The sequence below is a fragment of the Hippopotamus amphibius genome, chromosome 3, assembly GCF_030028045.1.
Source record: "Hippopotamus amphibius kiboko isolate mHipAmp2 chromosome 3, mHipAmp2.hap2, whole genome shotgun sequence".
Lineage (NCBI taxonomy): Eukaryota > Metazoa > Chordata > Mammalia > Artiodactyla > Hippopotamidae > Hippopotamus > Hippopotamus amphibius.
This window is the reverse complement of record NC_080188.1, coordinates 50065830-50084973: the sequence shown is the minus strand read 5'-3', so window position 1 is coordinate 50084973 and position 19144 is coordinate 50065830. Positions and strand designations below refer to the sequence as shown.

General features: G+C 35.3%; 1 long non-coding RNA gene across 5 annotated transcripts in view; it reads right to left on the bottom strand.

Moving 5' to 3' along the window:
• The window catches only part of LOC130849107 (uncharacterized), a 60581-nt gene that overhangs the window by 14747 nt on the left and 26690 nt on the right, over positions 1 to 19144 (bottom strand). Inside the window, exon 1 of one of the 5 annotated variants that reach the window (XR_009052686.1) lies at positions 13944 to 14079. The exons of the other annotated variants lie outside the window; for them this stretch is intronic. This is a non-coding gene — a long non-coding RNA (uncharacterized LOC130849107). Of the gene's footprint in view, positions 1 to 13943; positions 14080 to 19144 lie in introns of those variants that run through there. 5 annotated transcript variants of the gene reach the window in all.

Genomic DNA, 19144 nt, shown 5'->3' with positions numbered 1-19144 from the left:
AATAATGCATGTAAACCAATGGAAAAGTGTCCAGCACGTAGTAAGTTCTATACAAGTGTTTGCTATTATTATCCATGAGCTGTTGATCTCCCTTTAATAGGCTGTAAGGTGCATGAGGGAGAGAGCTGTGTTCATATTTTTCCCCACTGTACTTCCAGTATTTAGTATTTGTTTCAGTACGTCATTTTTTTAAAAGTTTTTCATCTTTATTGGAGTATAATTACCTTACAGTATTGTGTTAGTTTCTGCTGTACAACAAAGTGAATCAGCTATATATATGTATATATGTACATATATCCCCATATGCCCTCCCTCTTGGGCCTCCCTCCCACCCTCCCTATCCCATCCCTTTAGGTCTTCACAAAGCATCGAGCTGATCTCCCTAATAAGTCATTTTTGAAGACGTAAAGATGTGAAATTCCAGTGTTTCCTCTGCCACCATTAAATCTGTCTATCTCACCCATGGGCCCAGCCACATTCACTGTTGTCGCTATAGTTGGAGCTGCTATCACCACTGCTGCTCCAGCACCTTTACTGATACTTTCAAATATCTTTAGTTCAAGTGGTTATGGCACCAGATTAAGGACAAAAGAGTGGCAGTTCTAAAATAGAGTCATTCTAATAGCAGCGGTGTAACAGATGCCTTGTTGATTCAGCTTTCATTTCAAGGGTAACAAAAAGCCCTGGCTAAGCTTAGGGACAATAAAGGCAGAAGTTAAAATAGCTGAACTCGGAAACTGAGAATAGAGTGGTGGTTTTCAGGGAAGTGGGGGGAAATGGGGAGACAATGTTTTAGTTATGTGGGATCAATAATAAGTTCTGGGATCTAGTGTACAGCGTGATGACTACAGTTAATAATACTGTATTACATACTTAAAATGTGCTTTGAAAAAGTAGATCCTTCATTGTATAGCACAGGGAACCATATTCAATATCTTACAATAACCTATAATGGAAAATAATAACAGGACTGAATCACTTTGCTGTATATCTGAAATACAATATTGTAAATCAACCATATTTCAATTAAAAAGAGGCAATAAAAAAACAACAAAAAAATAGATCTTAAGTGTTTTCACTGCAAAAAAAAGCAAATATGTGAGGTAATGAATATGTTATCTAGCTTGATTGTGGTAATCATTTCACAATGTACACATAAATCAAAATATCATGTTGTACACCTTAAATATATAAATTTTTCATTTGTCAAAAAAACTGAGATCTCTAGAAGAAAAAAAAAGGAGAATGGTAAAAAAGAAAAGGCAGGAATTTAAGCTTGGTAAGGAACAAACTGTAGAAATCCAACAAGTACAAATTCATAGCTGGTATCCACCAACAACGTACAAAATAATAAGAACAATAACAGAGACAACAATGAAAATACTAAGATGCTTTCCAGGGATGCACCATAGCAGAGACGTCACGAGCACAAGATCTAGATCCTGACTATCTGGATTCCAAGCAGAGTGCCATCACTTACTAGCTATGAAATGCTGACAAGTTTAACTCCTATGTGTTTCGGCTTCCTTATGTGAAAAATGAGGACAGAAATAGTACCAGAGCTACTGTAAGGATTAAACGAGCTACTTTTTGTGAAGAACTTGGAACGGAGAGTAGCACATAGACTATTCAATAAACGTTCGTTATTTTTGTTAAATCAAAGAATGTTAGGACTTTATTAAATTAACATGTGTAAAGTGGAACACAGGGTGCTGGATGGTAGTCAACAAAAGACCACAATAGAAACTGAAAGGGAGAAGTTGCTCACTCACAGGTCCCAGAGTACACAACATGTCTGAAGGGGCCACATCACGAAGTCAAGGCAGGGTGCAGACAGAGAGAATAGGACCTGGGGCACAGGCCTTTATGAGGGTCGGGGTGGAGTCTTTGGGGTTCCTGGGTTAAGGTCAATTCAAACCAAAAAGAGTAGAGCTCTGGTAGGCTCCACAGGGGTCTTATGCAAGGGGTGCACAAGTGAAGACCCTGGGAGGCAGGGGAAACACGATCACAAGGGTTGTTGGGGAAGTCGTGCCAGGGATTTAATTTGCTCGTGACTCTGCAGGCTGTTATCCAGGGCATGCCCTTGCGTGAGGGGACTAAGTGTCAGGTTAAGTCCCCCACAGGTTGCTCGGACAAATAAAATGGGTGCCGAGCAGCAATACAATGGAGCAGCTTAGCTATACTCTCACAGAGCCTCTGCGCACACATCACCTTAAAGGACCGGTGGAAAGGATCTCCATACATACGCTGCGTTCACACCGACACACACACGTATCATGACTTTTCCCCCACCTCACATTATCACTACACTTTTAGATAGTAAGTACACACTCTTCCAGTTCTTTTCCTGGGGCTCTGGTACAAACCCAAGGGTTCGACCTGTTGTTCTCCCTCGGACTCTTAACCCTGTTAAGATACAGGCATCTTGTACCAAGTCAGGCATGACTACCTTCTTTTCAATGCAGAATATGGACCTGCAGCCTCAGCTTTCCCTCTCAGTTGAGGCCTTCCTGTAAGAATAGGAGCTTCCTATTCATATTTTTTAATAAACACACAAACACCAATCTTTTAACTATCTTCTAACCCAGTATTTACCAAACTTGAATACATCTTCAGACCTACAGATTCCTATGGATTCCTGTTTAAGAGGCATATTCCAATCTTTAAACTTGTGAAAAAAACTCAACTAGTTTTAAAAATTAGAGCTAATTAAAATTTATAAAATCAGATGCAATTTTCTCTTTCAAATCTCTTTCACTGGTTCATTAGCTATCCATTTAGTGCCTAGTACATGATAGATACTTTGCTAGGCCCTGAAGTGCAATAATAATCAAATATAGATCTGGTCTTTGCCCATGTGGAGCTAAAAGTTCACTTTACGAAGTGGGCAAAGCAGGTCCAGAGAATAGTTATCCAAGGCTACGCAGACAGTAAAAAATAGATCTCTGCCTGAAAACTCATTCTTCTAACTTTAATATGATGCTTGCTTTGAAAAAAAAAAAATTTTAATTAATCAAGAAGATTGAAATTTAGAAATCATGGAGATGATTGCTCAAACCTAAGACTGAGGGGAAAGCCAGATAATACACAAAAATCATAGCTTTTTTTTAACCTATCAAGAGAACTGAAAACAAAAATAAAGTTAAATTAATTAAAATTTACATAGTTAGGATCCCATTCTAAGAGAGAGGAGACCAATGAATGCTTTCATTGCTGGTGAAGTAGCAGGAAGCAGAATGCATCATAGAGGGGAAAAGGAGAAACTATTTAAAAATAATAAAAACTATTAAAAAATAAAGTCAAAGTTGGTTCTTTGAAGAGATTGATTCAATTGATATATGCTAAGCAAGCCTTATCAAGTGAAAAGAAGAAAATATAAATTATTACTACTAGGAATTAAAGAAGGACTATCAGGACAGATCTGCCAGATTTTAAAAGGATGATACTGGAATATTATGAAAACACTTAGGTCAATAAATGCTGTATCTTTGGTGAAGTGGATACATTTCTTCAAAAACACAAACTTCAAAATTTACACTGGAATAAACTGAACAGCTAAACAGGTCTTTAACTATTAAAGAAAATAAATATGTACTCAAAAACCTTTCCACAAGGAAAACTCTAAGCAAAGTTTGCTTGACAGGTGAATTACACTAAATATTCAAGGAAGAAAAAAGTACAAACACACAAACTCAGAAAATAGAGGTAACACTTCCCAATGCATTTCATGAGACCAGCATAATTCTGGACCAAAAACCTGACAAAGATATTATAAGAAAAGAGAACTGAAGAACTAGATCCTTCATAAACCAAATTTTTTAAAACCTGAAAACCAGCATTTAAAAAAAAAATCATGGTCAAGTAGGGTGTATCCAAGAAAATCAAGATTGGTTTTACATTTAAAAAAATTAATCAATGTATATCTGATTCTGGCTGTGATGGAGTAACAAGGACTAGATTTATTCTCCTGCCTGAAGCAAACTACAGACAAAATATATGAAACAATGGTTTGAAAGACACCGGACATCAGGCAATAAAGAACAGGGATTCCTAAAGATGGGGGTCGGCGGCAAGAGGCAAGCCCTAGGATTGGGCCACATCTCAAGACTCTAAGAGTCTTAAGGAAGAGAGACCCCAGGCAGAGACTAAGAGACACACTGAGTCAGCAAGACAGTGCTGAGTGTCTAACACTCCCAAGGCAGCAAGAGATTTGCAGAATACGAGAGGGGAGAGAGCTGTACAAAGAGAAAACCTAAGAGATCTACAATGAGGCCACTACCATGTATTCATCAAAGTACTGATCAGCACAGACACATGGGGAAACCACCCAAGTCCGGGGAAAGAATCACCCTGAGGTAAGAGTGCCTGGCACCCACTCAGGCCTGAAGGAAAAATGCCTATTCCCAGCAGCCAGACTAGAAGGCTTCATGGGGCTTTGTGTAGAGTATGTAGAAGGGCTTACCTAAGCAGTGGAAAACAACCCCAGAATGGACACTGTTCAAGCCCACACCTAACAAATCTTAAAAGCAAGACCCAAAGGATGAAACAGCTTCCAAGTAATTTAACAGAATCCCAGAACAATAGTCAGGTATATTTAGAGGAATAGAAAAATACCCAGGATGCAACAGGATAAAACTCAAATAAAATTAAAAATTTCCAGGCATATAAAAAAGTAGGAAAATATAACCCATAATGAGGAAATGGCTAATTGAATTCTAATAAAAAATGACACAGATCATAGAATTAACAGACAAAGGACATTACAAGAGTTATTTTAAATGCATTCTATATGTTGAAAAAGTTAGAGACATGGAAAATATAGAAAAGAACCAAATCAAACTTTTAGAGATGAAAAATACAATGTCTGCAGTAAAAAATACACTGGATAGGATTAATTGCAGATTAAACATAACAGGGAAAAATAAGATTAGTGAACTTGAGGCTATAGATACTATCCAAAGTGGAAACAGAGAGAAAAGAGAATTTTAAAAGACACAAACAGAGCAATAGTGAGCTGTGCAACACCTTCACCCAGCCTACTATACTTGAAATTGGGGTTCACAAAGGAGAGGAGAGAGGCATGGGACAAAGAAATAGTTTAAAGAAATGATGGCAAAAATTTTCTAAATTTGATAAAAACTATAATCTTATAGGTCTAAGCAGCTCAAGGAACAAGAACAAACTCAGGAAAAAGAAACATGAAAAACTACATCAAGGCATATCATAATCTCACTGGTCAAAACTGGTATTATAGAGAAAATATTAAAAAACAGAGAGTAAATGCACACACATATAAACACACACATATTACAAAGAGAGGTACAAAAATAAAGTTGGCGGCAGATTTTCCGTGGGAAACAGTGCAAGCAAGAAGATAATGAAGCAACATCTTTAAAGGATGAAAGAAAAATGTCAATCTAAAATTCTGCACCCAGTGAAAATATCTTTCGAAAACAAGAGTGAAATAGACTTTTTCAGACACAGCAAAGCTGAAAGAATTCATCAACAACAAATTAACACCACAAGAAATGTTAAAGAAAGTCCTTCAGGAAAAAGGAAAATGATACAATATGGAAGTAGCGATCTACATAAGGGAATGAATAGCACAAGAAAGGTGAACTACCAGATTGAAGATATTAGATATTTTTCTTATTTAAATCTTCTTAAAAGATAATTGTTAAAAAGAACAGCAAGGCAGTGCACAATTTATAGCAAACATAAAAACAAAATCTATGATAGCAATAGCATAAAGATTGGGGGGAAAGCAATACAGAAATATACTATTTTCAAGTTCTTATACTATATGTGAAATGGTTTAATATCACTTGAAGGTAGTCTTTTGTAAGTTAAAAATATGTACTATAAACCCTAAAGCAAAACTAAAATAACAAAACAGTTATAGTCTTAAGCCAAAACAAAAAGAGATAAAATAGAATTATGAAAAAAATGTTCAATTAACTCAGAAGGTAGAAAAAGAGAGAAGAACAAAGAACAGGTGGGACAAATAGAAAAAATATATCAAGATGATAGGCTTAAACCTAACCATATCAACAATTTTACTGACAATAGTCTCAACACTCTAGAGTTTGTCAAACTGAATTAAAAAAAAAAAAAGCAAGTCAAAACTAAAACATTGCCTACAAGAAACAGTTGTTAAGTATAAAATTCTGTGAATACATTTATATCAGACAAAATAGGATCCAGAGAAAAGAATATTACCAGAAATAGAGTTATTTTGTAATGATAACGGGGTCCAATCATCATAAGGACATAATAATCCTAATGTTTATAGACCTAATAACAGAGGCCAAAACACATAAAGCAAAACTGATAGAACTACAAGGAGAATTAGATAAATACACATTTATAGATTGAGATTTAAATATTCCACTCTCAACAACAGAGAGGAAAATTATACAGAAAATCAGGATAAGTATAGAGGAAGTTTGATCATGGATGAATTTCAAAATAATTATACTGTTTGAAAGAAGCTGGACCAAAAAAAGAGTACAAACTATATGATTTTGTTAAAGCAGAACTCAGGGGAAATTTAAAGTAATAAATGTGTATATTAGAAATAAAGATCTCCAATCAATAATCTCAGTTCCTACCTTAAGAATGTTAACAAAAAGAAAAGTTAAAATAAAGTGACTTAAATAGAAAAAGAAACATTAAATATCAAGAGGTTATATTATCAGTGATGTTATATATATTAAAATAATACTCAGGGGAAATTCTAAACAACTTTACACCAATAAATTTGTCAAGATAGATGAAATAAACAAAAAAATTTTTAAGATACAAAATACCAAAGCTCACTCAAGAAGCAGCAGATAACATGGACAGCCCTGTATCATTAAAGAAATTAAATATGTAGTTAAAAACCTTCTGTCTAAAAAAACTTCAGGTCCAGATGGCTTCATTGGGAAATTTTACCATGTATTTAAGAAAAAAATAATGCCAACCCGACATAAGCTCTTCCAGAAAATTGAAAAAGAGGGAACACTTCTCAATTTACACTATGAGACCAGCATTACCCTGATACCAAAATAAAATACATTATAAGAAAATTACAGACCAATATTCCTCATGAAAACAAATGTAAAAATTCTAAGAAAAGTTTAGAAATTGAATCCAATAATATGAAAAAAAGATGATATACCATGACAAACTGAGGTTTATCCCAGGAATGTAATGTTGCTTTAATATGAGAAATCTATCCATGCTATTCATCATATATATAAACTAAAAGAGAAAAAACCATATGATCTTTGCAGAATAGGTACATAAAGCATTTGACAAAACTTAACATCCATTCCTGATAAAATCACATAGCAAAGTAGAAACTGAAGGGAATTTTCTCAACCTGATATGATGCACCTATGAAAAACTTAAGAGCTAATATCATACTTAAAGATGAAAATCTGGAACAAGACAAGAATATTCACTCTCAACACTTTTATTCAATTCCATACTGAGATTCTAGCTAGTGAAATAAGGTAAGAGAAGAAATAAAAGGCATACAAATCAGAATAAATAGCATTTGAAACTGTCTCTATTCGCAGAAAACATGATCATCTGTGTAAAAATTTGATGAAACCTAGAGTAAAAGCAACTAATAAGTGAACTTATCAAGGTTTTAGGATTTAAGATCAGCATGTAAAAATCAACTGAACTCCTATATACCAGCAACAAGTAATTGGAAATTGAGTATTTAAAATGCAACTTATAATAGTATCAAAAAATACAAAATACTTAGGAACAAATCACATAAAAATGTAGAAAACCTGAAACCTGAAACCCTCAAAACATTGTTGAGCATAATTAAAGAAAAACAAAATAAACAGAAATAGGTAACATATACATTGATCAAAAGACTCAGTATTAAGATGTCATTTATCCTCAAATTGATCTACAGATTCAAGGCATCTCCAGTCAAAATGCCAGCAGGCTTTTTGCAGAACAAACTGAAAACACATTCAGAAAACACATATGCAAAGGCAAAGAACCTAAAATAGTCAAAACAACCCTAAGAAAAGTAAAACAGAGTTGGAGAGTTAACACCATCTGATTTTAAGACTTCTTATAATCAGTGTAATGAAGAGAAGGTAACAATTGTATAAATGTATACCAAGGGATCAATGAGGAAGCAGACCCACACATACATGGACCACTGTTTTCCATATTGGTGCAAAGGAAATCCAATGGAGAAAGAACAGTCTTTTCAACAGTGATACTGAAACTGGATACTCATAATCAAAAACTAAACTTCAATCCATGCCTTATACCACATGTGAAAATTAACTCAAAATTATCATTGACCTAACTGTAAAAACCTAAAATTATAAAACTTCTAGAACAAAACATGGAAGAATAACTTTTATGACCCTGTGAGAGGCAGGGGTTATACAGATACAACAAAAGCACAGTCTATGAAAGAACAAAATGAAAAATTGGACTTCATCAAAATTTTCTGCTCTTCTAAAGATACTGTTAAGAGAATGAGACAATATGTCACAGGCTGGGAAAATATATTTCCAAACAATATATATGATTGAAAATTTTGTATCCAGAATAAAGACTCTCAAAATTCAGAAAAAAATTAACTCAATTTTTAAAAGAACTAAAGATTTGAACACACTTAAGCAAAAACAATATATACATATATATATGAATGCAAGTAAGCATATGAAAAGATGCTTAACATGGTTCGTAATTAGAGAAATGCAAATCAAAACCACAACAAGATATTCCTATGCACCTATTTGAATGGCTAAAATCAAGATTAAAAACAAATAAATAGAGATTGGTAATACGAAGTGTTGGTGAAGATATGGAGGAACTAGAACTCTCACACACTGATGGCAGAATTATAAAATAGCACCACAATTTTGAAAAATGGTTGACAGTTTTTTTAAAAAATTACCACTAAATCCAGCCATTTCACTCTTAGGTATTTACCCCAAGATAAACGAAAAATATACGTCCATTATAAAGATTTGTACAAAAATGTTATCAGCTTTATTTTTAATGGCCCAAACTGGGAAAAATCCAAATGTCCATCAGTGGGTGAATGGATAAACAAATTATGGTATACTTATACAATGGAATACTACTCAGCAACAAAAATGAATAAACTATTGATAGATGCTACTTCATGGCTGAATCTCAATAATTATGCTAAATGACAAAATTAGTATAATCCATATAATTCTATTTATATAAAATTCTAGAAAGTGCAAACTAATATATAGTGACCAAAAGCAAATCAATGATTACATAAGAATATCAAAGGTATGAAGGGATTAAAGGAAGGTGCAATGGAAAACTTTTGGGGACAATGTATTTCTATATATTAGCAACAAACAATTGAAAAGTAAAAGAAAGAAAGCAGTATAAAACATTTCTGATAAAAATTAAAGATTTGAATAAATGGAGAGAGAAACCACATGCATAGATTTGAATTTTCAATATTGTTGTTATCTATTCTGCCCAAATAGATGTACACATTCAACACAAACCCTATAAAATCTCAGCGGTCTTTTTGAAAGAAATTGACAAATTGATTGTAAAATTCATATGGAAATGCAAATGACGTAGGTTATACAACATACCATTTTAAAAGGACAAAGTGGGAGGACTTACACTAGCTGATAAAGCTATCAAGACAGAGTGGTATTGGCTTAAAGATAACATAAACAAATAGAATAGAACAGACAGTTCAGAAATAAACCCACAACATATATGGTTAATTAATTACCAACGAATGTGCCATGTAAATTTATTGGGGAAAGAAAGTCTTTTTACAAATGATCCTGGATTGATTAGATATCCATATAAAAAAAAAAAAAGGTAAACCTCAACTCCTACCTCATTCCATGCACAAAAGTTGATGTGAGATGTAATATAGATCCTCAAATAAATGCCAGAACCATGAAGCTTCCAGAAGAAATCACAGGACAATATTTTCATAATCTTAGACTTGGTAAGGATTTCATAGAAAGAACAAATTAAATTGCTAGCCATAAAAAGGAATGTCTTGTCCTTTCAAAATATGAAACATTATTTTAAAAGTTCCTTTACCACCATCCACAATACTGTCTCCCCACTCCCTTCTTTAATACAATAAGCTCTTTATAATTAATTATTATTGGTAGTGACATCAATATCGTGTTATTGGTGGTGGTGCCATGGCAACGTTTGTGGTGGTTGTAGCACTAGTGATAGAGAAGAAAGGAGTACTAGTAGATAACTAGTCTAGAGGAGAGACAGGAGGAGGAGAAAGAGAACAGAAGAGGAGAATTTAGCTGCTCCTCTACTAAAGGACAAACACGAATAATCCCAGTTTCTCATTATTGCAAACAGGATACAATAAACAGCCTGGTATATGTATCCTTGAGCATTTGAGCTAGCATATCTTTACAAAAGTAGAATTTGGTAATCACAAAAATTGCTCTCAAAGTTCTTATACCTAATTAAAATCTATGAGTACATAAGACATTTAGGGGGGGAAAAAGAGATGTAGCTTCTGTAATACCACTGCAATTGATTCACTTCTTAAAGTATAATAAATGTTCAGTTGTGGTTTTGAAAATGTCCACAGTTTTGTGAGAGATAGACATTGACATAAATAATCACATATGATACAGTAAGAATTATAGTATAGGTATCTAAAGTTACTCAGGAATAAAAAGTAGGAAACTGTCTAAGAAAGCCAGGGAAGATTCACACACACAAACTCACACTCACACACACACACACACACACACACACACAAAGGTATTTGAACTGAATTCTAAAGAACAAGTAATCTGAAATACTGAGAAACAGAGAGAGAGGAAAAAAATCTTGGAAGAGGGAAAGAGCAGAACATATCATGAAAAGGGCGCCTGCAACTCTGTCCTCAGATGCCACCTGGATACAGGTCCCCCAATAACTTCAGGGAAATCACAAATGTTATCAGAGGTAGAAATAGCCTTCAACCAATTTTGCATTTTACATACAATACATGTGAAGCTCTAGTTCAAATTGATTTTCCCAAAATCATAAGCTTTTTAATAAAAAACTCAAGGGAAGAATTCAGCTCCACTTACTTTTAGCTCTCCACTTTTCTACTACAATGAGCTGCCTTCATGAAGCAACAAGGATGGTTTGAAAAAAAAAAAAAGAGTACTCGTACTGTAATAAATATCCTTTTATTCCAAATTCATCAGGTTCAAATAAATCATACTACTTTCAAAAAACACACAAAGATAATTGTTATGGTCTCTCTCTAGTTCTATAAAATTCTAAAAGGTCTTCTGATTCAAAATGTTTTATTATTAAACATGGCTCTTAGACTCCAATTCTTTTTCAATTGACAACCTATGAATGCTAGTAGAATAATTCTAGATCTAACAGAATATCATTAATAAATGGAAGCTTAATAAATTATTTATAAAATCAGTAAATTACATATTAAATGTACACTATATCCAATACTGTATTGGGCACTCTGGGCACACAGACATTGCAGTTTGGCACCCATTACCTACCCTGCAGTTTATTTGTGCTACTTAGTGGTTTGACTCATAAGATATGACATCCAAAATATCTGGGTTTATATGCTGGCTCTACTTACTTGCTATGTGATTTTGGCCAAATAATCAAACCTTTCTAAGCTTTGATTTCCTCCTCTGTAAAATGAAGTAATAATATTAACCAGTTTATGAGTTGTAGAGAGTATTAAATGAAATGAATTCAAAGCAGTCATCATATTGCTTGATACACAGTAAGTGGTCATCAATATGTATTGACTGACATCATCATAATCACCATTTTTATCATCTTCATCTTGACATAATCGTCTAGGTCTATGTCTTGGCTTGGGTCTCTAGAAAACAGAGCCTGGATCAAGATTAAGTGCTGGTGCTTTCTATGGAATGTAAAAACCAGGACAGTGAGAGTGAGAAAAAAGGGAAATGAGGCAAGAAAGGATGGAAAGCCATGCAAAATGACTTGTTAACATGCTGGCCACAGCTTCATAATGAGTCACAAAAAGACAGAGGAAATCCTTGAGCAGAAGCATCTGCTTGGCCTTACAGGGTTTCTTCAGATGAGCTATGTGGCTGTGTGGATGCAATTGCCCATGGGAAAGAGGAAGGAGGAGTCAAGGATATCTTCAGTTTCTCAGTGATCAAAATTTGTTCCACAGGAATTAGCATACTACATTTCTGGACTGTCATCCAGCTCTTTAGGTGGCCACATAAGATGCCAGATGCCACACCCAGGACTGTGGGATTCCATTCAAGTCTAAAGTGATAAGAGGAGTCAGAAACTCTGAGTTGTAGCCAGTAAACCTGACTACACTGCAGCAACCACAGAGAGTGACCGTGATTTCTATCTGAAATAGCATATAAAATCTGTGTCAGATGTGCTCTGGTTCTCACATACCAACAGCCTGAAATTAGAGACCTCTAATAAAAGTGTATTAGTCGTCTTTTGCTATAATAATGCTGCATAACAAGCAACCACCAAATTTCAATAGTTTAAAACAAGCAAAATATTTATTTTTCCCTCACAGGTCTGCAGGCTAGCAGTGGATTGGCTGAGCTCAATTAGGCTCAGCTTGGCCAGGGTTCAGGCTGGTTCCTTATATCTCTGATTCTGGGACCTAGGCAAAGGGAGCTGTGGCTATCTATGGCATGTTCTTCTCATGGCAGATTGTAGGTGCTTAAAAGAGGCAGGTGGACGCTTGCCATGCCTCTTTAAGCCTTGGCTCAAAGCTGGCACACTGGCACTTGTGAAAAACAGCAACAATAACACAAAATCAAGCTTATAATTCACAGTTCTAAAATCCTTAGCAGTGCCACTAATCAAACCAACCCCCATCATTGGTATTTTCTATTTCTTCAGGATAATCTGCATTTATTAATACCCAAAGTAGCATGGGTATTTATTTTAACTAATTTCATTTCCATAATCACATTCTGTATCCTTTAACATATCTCTTCTTCTAAGTCAGGAGTCCCCAAGCCCTGGGCCATGGGCCAGTACTGGTCCACAGCCTGTTAGGAACCAGGTTGCACAGCAGGAGGTGAGCGGTGGGCTAGCAAGCGAAGCTTCTTTTGCCGCTCCCCATCCTTCCCCTTCGCTCACATTACCACCTGAACCATCCCCCACCAACTGTCCGTGGAAAAATTGTCTCCCACAAAACTGGTCCCTGGTGCGAAAAATGTTGGGGACCACTGTTCTAAGTCATCTTCTTTGTACTGAAATTTGATTATTGAACACAACTTGGATTTTACTTCATTAGCAACACCATTTGTTCCTATTAACACCACCAGAGACAAAGGACATCTAGAGAAATGCAGAACTCCAAGTACTATGCATTCATGAACTGGAATTCAAAGTTCCTAAGCAATAGGGTTCTTGATACCAAGAATAGCCTGGCTGTTCCCTAGCCTTCCTCCAAGCCCCATGTGTTTGCTTAGTTAACACACTAAACTTTTTTTTTCTTTTTATTATTGCCAGCATTGCAAAGTCAAAATAGCTGCGGAGGAACAAGCTGTTCTGCCTCATGTCTCATCAACATTCCTTGTTCAGTGTATCAAAACACAGAGAGCATAAAGAGCAAATGCAACAACTCCAAAAAGTTCCCTATTGGGGATTTGCTTCCTGTGAAACTATCCACAGCTGCCTACTCTGAACAGCAGAAGCAGGTGGGTCTCCTAGTCAAATCCAAATGAAGTCACAGCAAGCAAATATGGATTTGAACTCTCATTTTGTCACTTGAAAAACAAAAATTTTTACGTAGTCCCACATGAACTCATATCAAGTTAAAACTTGCAAAAAGTTTTCTTTCCAGAAACCCAATTTAAAATTATTAGGGGAAGCTATACCCCCAAGCTCATTTTTTAAAAAAAGGCATTGAACTAACATTCTAACCCAAATCACCTACTAACCTAGGAAGGTTTTTCATTTCAAATAGCAGCCATATTGCAAACTGTCCTATGCCAAGTATATACAGTGGGTCCATTTAAAGAAAGCTGAGATGAAAGTTTGATAAGATGATCTCTGCCACTTTCATTCAGGTCACAGTTTAGCTAATCAATTTTGCCTTTAAAACAGAAAAAAATCAATAGGAGAAAGATTAACCACATTTGAACATATATAAAATTAAATATTCAATTTATAATCTTTCTCTTATTCATGATTTTGTAATTCAATTAAACTATCCCAATAAAATAGTTTCTGTTTGCATAGTTAAACCATGAAATTCTCACTTAACACAACAGCAGTTCAGAGTTAGAATTAGGATAATATTTGAACTAACACTTAATAATTATTACTATTATGATTTACAGAAGAGTCACAATAAAAATAGCCAAAGAGAACATTTGCTGGACAGTAGTGATTTTTCTTTAGAATACTGGCAAGAAGTTGTTGCCTTTCCAATAAAAGCCAAGATGATCTAAATCTCCAGTTCCCTTTACCTCTGCTTCTACCTTCCTGCTGCATAAACAGAAGAAGTCTCTCCCAGGTATTCTTTCCAAATGGCTACAGTAGACAACTGTGCATTGACACACGGATGACATGCCCTATGTTCCACCCATGCATTAAGACCAGAAAGAGAGAGAGCTATAAGAGGAATAGTATGGGAATAAAGATAATACACTAAGTCTAAACTTGAGCAACTGCAGAGAGAGAAACTGATAACTCTCTGACCACAGTGGTCATGCCTAAAACAATAAAAGGTCAACTCAAAGTGGATTAGGAGGATTATTATTTAGTACAGAATTTACAAGAGAAAATAGTACTGAGCCAGGTGACAAAAAAAGAGATTATGAACAAGATAGACCTAACCTTGTCTATATCCTCTCTTTGCTTTAAAATATTTCACTTATATTTTGGTGATGAAATATTAAGCGTCAACACTAGCACCTCATACTGGGTATAAGAGCATGCACCTTTCTTTGAAATTTGCTGTTGTAGGCATTATGTGGAGAATTCCTCTCCTTATTATGGTAAAAAGCTATGCTGCTTTAATAAAAACACCTAACAATATAGCGACCTAAAAAACTCCATTTTGTGTCTTACATCAAACAGCTCTGAGGACAGCAATGCAATTTGGTGGGACAGTTCTGCACCGTTTCATCATTTCAGGTTCCAGACTCCTTTCATCCTGCTGTTCCACCATCCTCCAGGGCATCACTGTCACCTACAGGGCTGAAACTGGATGACCAGGGATTCCAGGGGAGGAAAATGGAAGGCATAACAGAGGCACACCCACTGCCTTCAGGACTAGGGTCAGAATTTAGACACCTCACTTCCCCTACCTTCTATTAGTAAGAACTCAATCACATCCAAATCAAAGGAATATGGGAAATGTGGTCTGGTATTGTTTTTTTAAAGTTACTGTATTGGAGGGTCCCTTTACTATAGAAGCTTATCCTTTTACTCTAATTTATGGGCACATGAAAGAAGAAGAGAATAAATTCTGTTGAACAACTAGCAATCTCCATATTTCCAAAGAATAGCATGAAAAAAAAAAGATGATTTTTATTAGTACCTTTAAGAATATATATATATATATATATATATATATATATATATATATATATATTTCTGTTCACAATCTGTTCCTAAATCATAGAGGAAAATTCAATGGAATGAATTTCAGAGATAACCTAGTTTAAACCTCTAATACATGAGAAAACTGAGGTCCAGAGGCATGAAGTTGCCTGCTTAAACAGCCGGTAAGAAAAGCAAGAATGTTTGTTTATATATTCTCAGCCCAACATTCTTCACAGCCTGGCATGAATTAGTTAAAATATGCACTTGCCTAAGTCATCTGAACACCTCCAGTCAATCAAAAAAGGTCGGGTTCCAAAGTAGATTCTTTTTTTCCTCCTCCTAAATCAGGTGGTTTGGCTATCTAGCCAATTCAGAAGTCCCAATAAATGCTATGCTCTATTTCATATTTTAATGTAAATAATTTATTTACATCAAAGAGGAATTGGGAAGGATTGGGGGCTGTGCATTTAGCAGCTTCCTTGGCCTCTACCCACCAGATGCCAGTGGCAACCCTCCAGCTCTCCAGTTGTGACAACCAAAAATGTTTCCAGACATTTCTAAATGACCACTAGGGAGAAAATTACCTCCAGTTGAAAGTCACGAATTTAGGCTGTTAGGGGGAAAAAAGAATTAAGACATGGACAAAAGATCTCAGAGAAAGCTATATGAATGAGCAAGAATTTGCCACTTCCTTCCCACCATACAAGGGCTAGAAAAACAATAAAGAGATTAATAATGAGAACATGCATCAGTAATAAACTCTGAGACACTCCCAGACATGCCAAGTTCTGGAGAGGTGGCAACACCCCCAAATAGGTTTGTGGTGTTCAAGAACAGAGGGGATTTGCAATCTATCATCTTAGTAAAGTCCTGGGAGATGTTAATATCTCAGAGAAGAAATACGTTTTTGCACCAGTACCATACTGTCTTGATCACTGTAGCCTTGTAATATAGCCTGAAGTCAGGAAGACTGATTCCACCAACTCCATCTTTCCTTCTCACGATTGCTTTGGCTATTTGGGGTCTTTTGCATTTCCATACAAACCGTAAAATTTCTTGTTCCAGTTCTGTAAAAAATGCCATTGGTAATTTGATCGGGATTGCATTGAATCTGTAAATTGCTTTCAGTAGTATAGGCATTTTCACAATGTTGATTCTTCCAGTCCAAGAACATGGTATGTCCCTCCATCTGTTTGTGTTATATTTGATTTTTTTCATTAGCGTCTTATAGTTTCCTGAGCACAGGTCATTTACCTCCTTGGTTAGGATTATTCCTAGGTATTTTATTCTTTTTGTTGCAATGGTGAATGGGATTGTTGCCTTAATTTCTCTTTCTGATCTTTCATTGTTAGTGTATAGAAGTGCAAGTGATTTCTTTTTTTTTTTTTTTCTTAAGACCAGTAATTGAGATACAGTTAACATACAATAAACTGCATATATTTAGAGTATACAATTTGGTATCCCAATCTCCCAATTAATTCCCCCCCAACCCTCCCCGCTTTCTCCACTTGGTGTCTGTATGTTTGTTCTCTACATCTGTGTCTCTATTTCCGCCTAGAAATGCAAGAGATTTCTGTGTGTTAATTTTGTATCCTGCAACTTTACTGAATGCATTGATTAGCTCAAAGAGTTTTCTGGTGGCATCTTTAGGATTTTCTATGTATAATATCATGTCATCTGCAAATACTGGGTTTTAATTCTTCTTTTCCAATTTGGATTCCTTTTATTTCTTTTTCTTCTCTGATTGCTGTGGCAAGGACTTCCAAAACTATGTTGAATAGGAGTGGCGAGAGTGGACATCCTTGTCTTCTTCCTGATCTTAGAGGGAATGCTTTCAGTTTTTCACCATTCAGAATGATGTTTGCTGTGGGTTTGTCATGTATGGCCTTTATTATGTTGAGGTAGGTTCCCTCTATGCCCACCTTATGGAGAGTTTTTATCATAAATAGGTGTTGAATTTTGTCAAAAGCTTTTTCTGCATCTATTGAGATGATCACGTGGTTTTTATCCTTCAGTTTGTTAATATGGTGTATCACATTGATTGATTTGCATACACTGAAGAATCCTTGCATTCCAGGGATAAACCCCACTTGATCATGGTGTATGATCCTTTTAATGTGTTGTTGGATTCTGTTGGCTAGAATTTTGTTGAGGAATTTGCATCTAAATTCACCAGTGATATTGGTCTGTAGTTTTCTTTCTTTGTAGTATCTTTGTCTGGTTTTGGTATCAGGGTGATGGTTGCTTCATAAAATGAGTTTGGGAGTGTTCCTTCCTCTGCAATGTTTTGGAAGAGCTTGAGAAGGATGGGTGTTAGCTCTTCTCTAAATGTTTGATAAAGTTCACCTGTGAATCCACCTGGTCCTGGACTTTTGTTTGTTGGGAGATTTTTAATCACAGTTTCAATTTCATTACTTGTGATTGGTCTGTTCATATTTTCTATTTCTTCCTGATTCAGTCTTGGAAGCTTATACCTTTCTAAGAATCTGTCCATTTCATCCAGGTTGTCCACTTTACTGACAACCATTTTATTGGCATATAGTTGCTTGTAGTAGCCTCTTATGGTGCTTTTTATTTCTCTGGTGTCTGTTGTAACTTCTCCTGTTTCATTTCTAATTTTATTGATTTGAGTCCTCTCCCTCTTTTTCTTGATGAGTCTTTCTAGAGGTTTATCAATTTTATTTATCTTCTCAAAGAACCAACTTTTAGTTTTATTGATTTTTGCTATTGTTTTCTTTCTTTCTATTTATTTCTGCTATGATCTTCATGATTTCTTTCCGGCTACTAACTTTGGGTTTTGTTTGCTCTTCTTTCTCTAGTTTCTTTAGGTGTAAGGTTAGATTGCTTATTTGGGATTTTTCTTGTTTCGTGAGGCAGGATTGTATTGCTATAAACTTCCCTCTTAGAACTGCCTTTGCTGCATCCCATAGGTTTTGGATCATTGTGTTTTCATTGTCATTTGTCTCTAGGTATTTTTTGATTTCCTCTTTGATTTCTTCAGTGACCTCTTGCTTATTTAGTAGCATATTGTTTAGCCTCCATGTGTTTGTGTTTTTTACACTTTTTTTCCTGTAATTGATTTCTCATCTCACAGCGTTGCGGTCAGAAAACATGCTTGACATGACTTCAATTTTCTTGAATTTACTAACGCTTGATTTATGACCCAAAATGTGATCTATCTTGGAGAACGTTCCATGTACACTTGAGAAGAATATGTAATCTGCTGTTTCTGGATGTAATGTCCTATATATATCTGTTAAATCAAGCTGATTTATTGTGTCACTTAAAGCCTGTGTTTCCTTATTAATTTTCTGTGTGGATGAACTGTCCATTGGTGTCAGTGGGGTGTTAAAGTCCCCCACTATGATTGTGTTACTGTCGATTTCCTCTTTCATATTTGTTAGCATTTGCCATATGTATTGAGGTGTTCCTATATTGGGTACATAGTTATTTATAATTGTTATCTCTTCTTCTTGGATTGATCCCTTGATCTTTATGTAGTGCCCTTTCTTGTCTCCTGTAACATTTTTTATTTTAAAGTCTATTTTATCTGATATGAGTATTGCTACTCCAGCTTTCTTTTGATTTC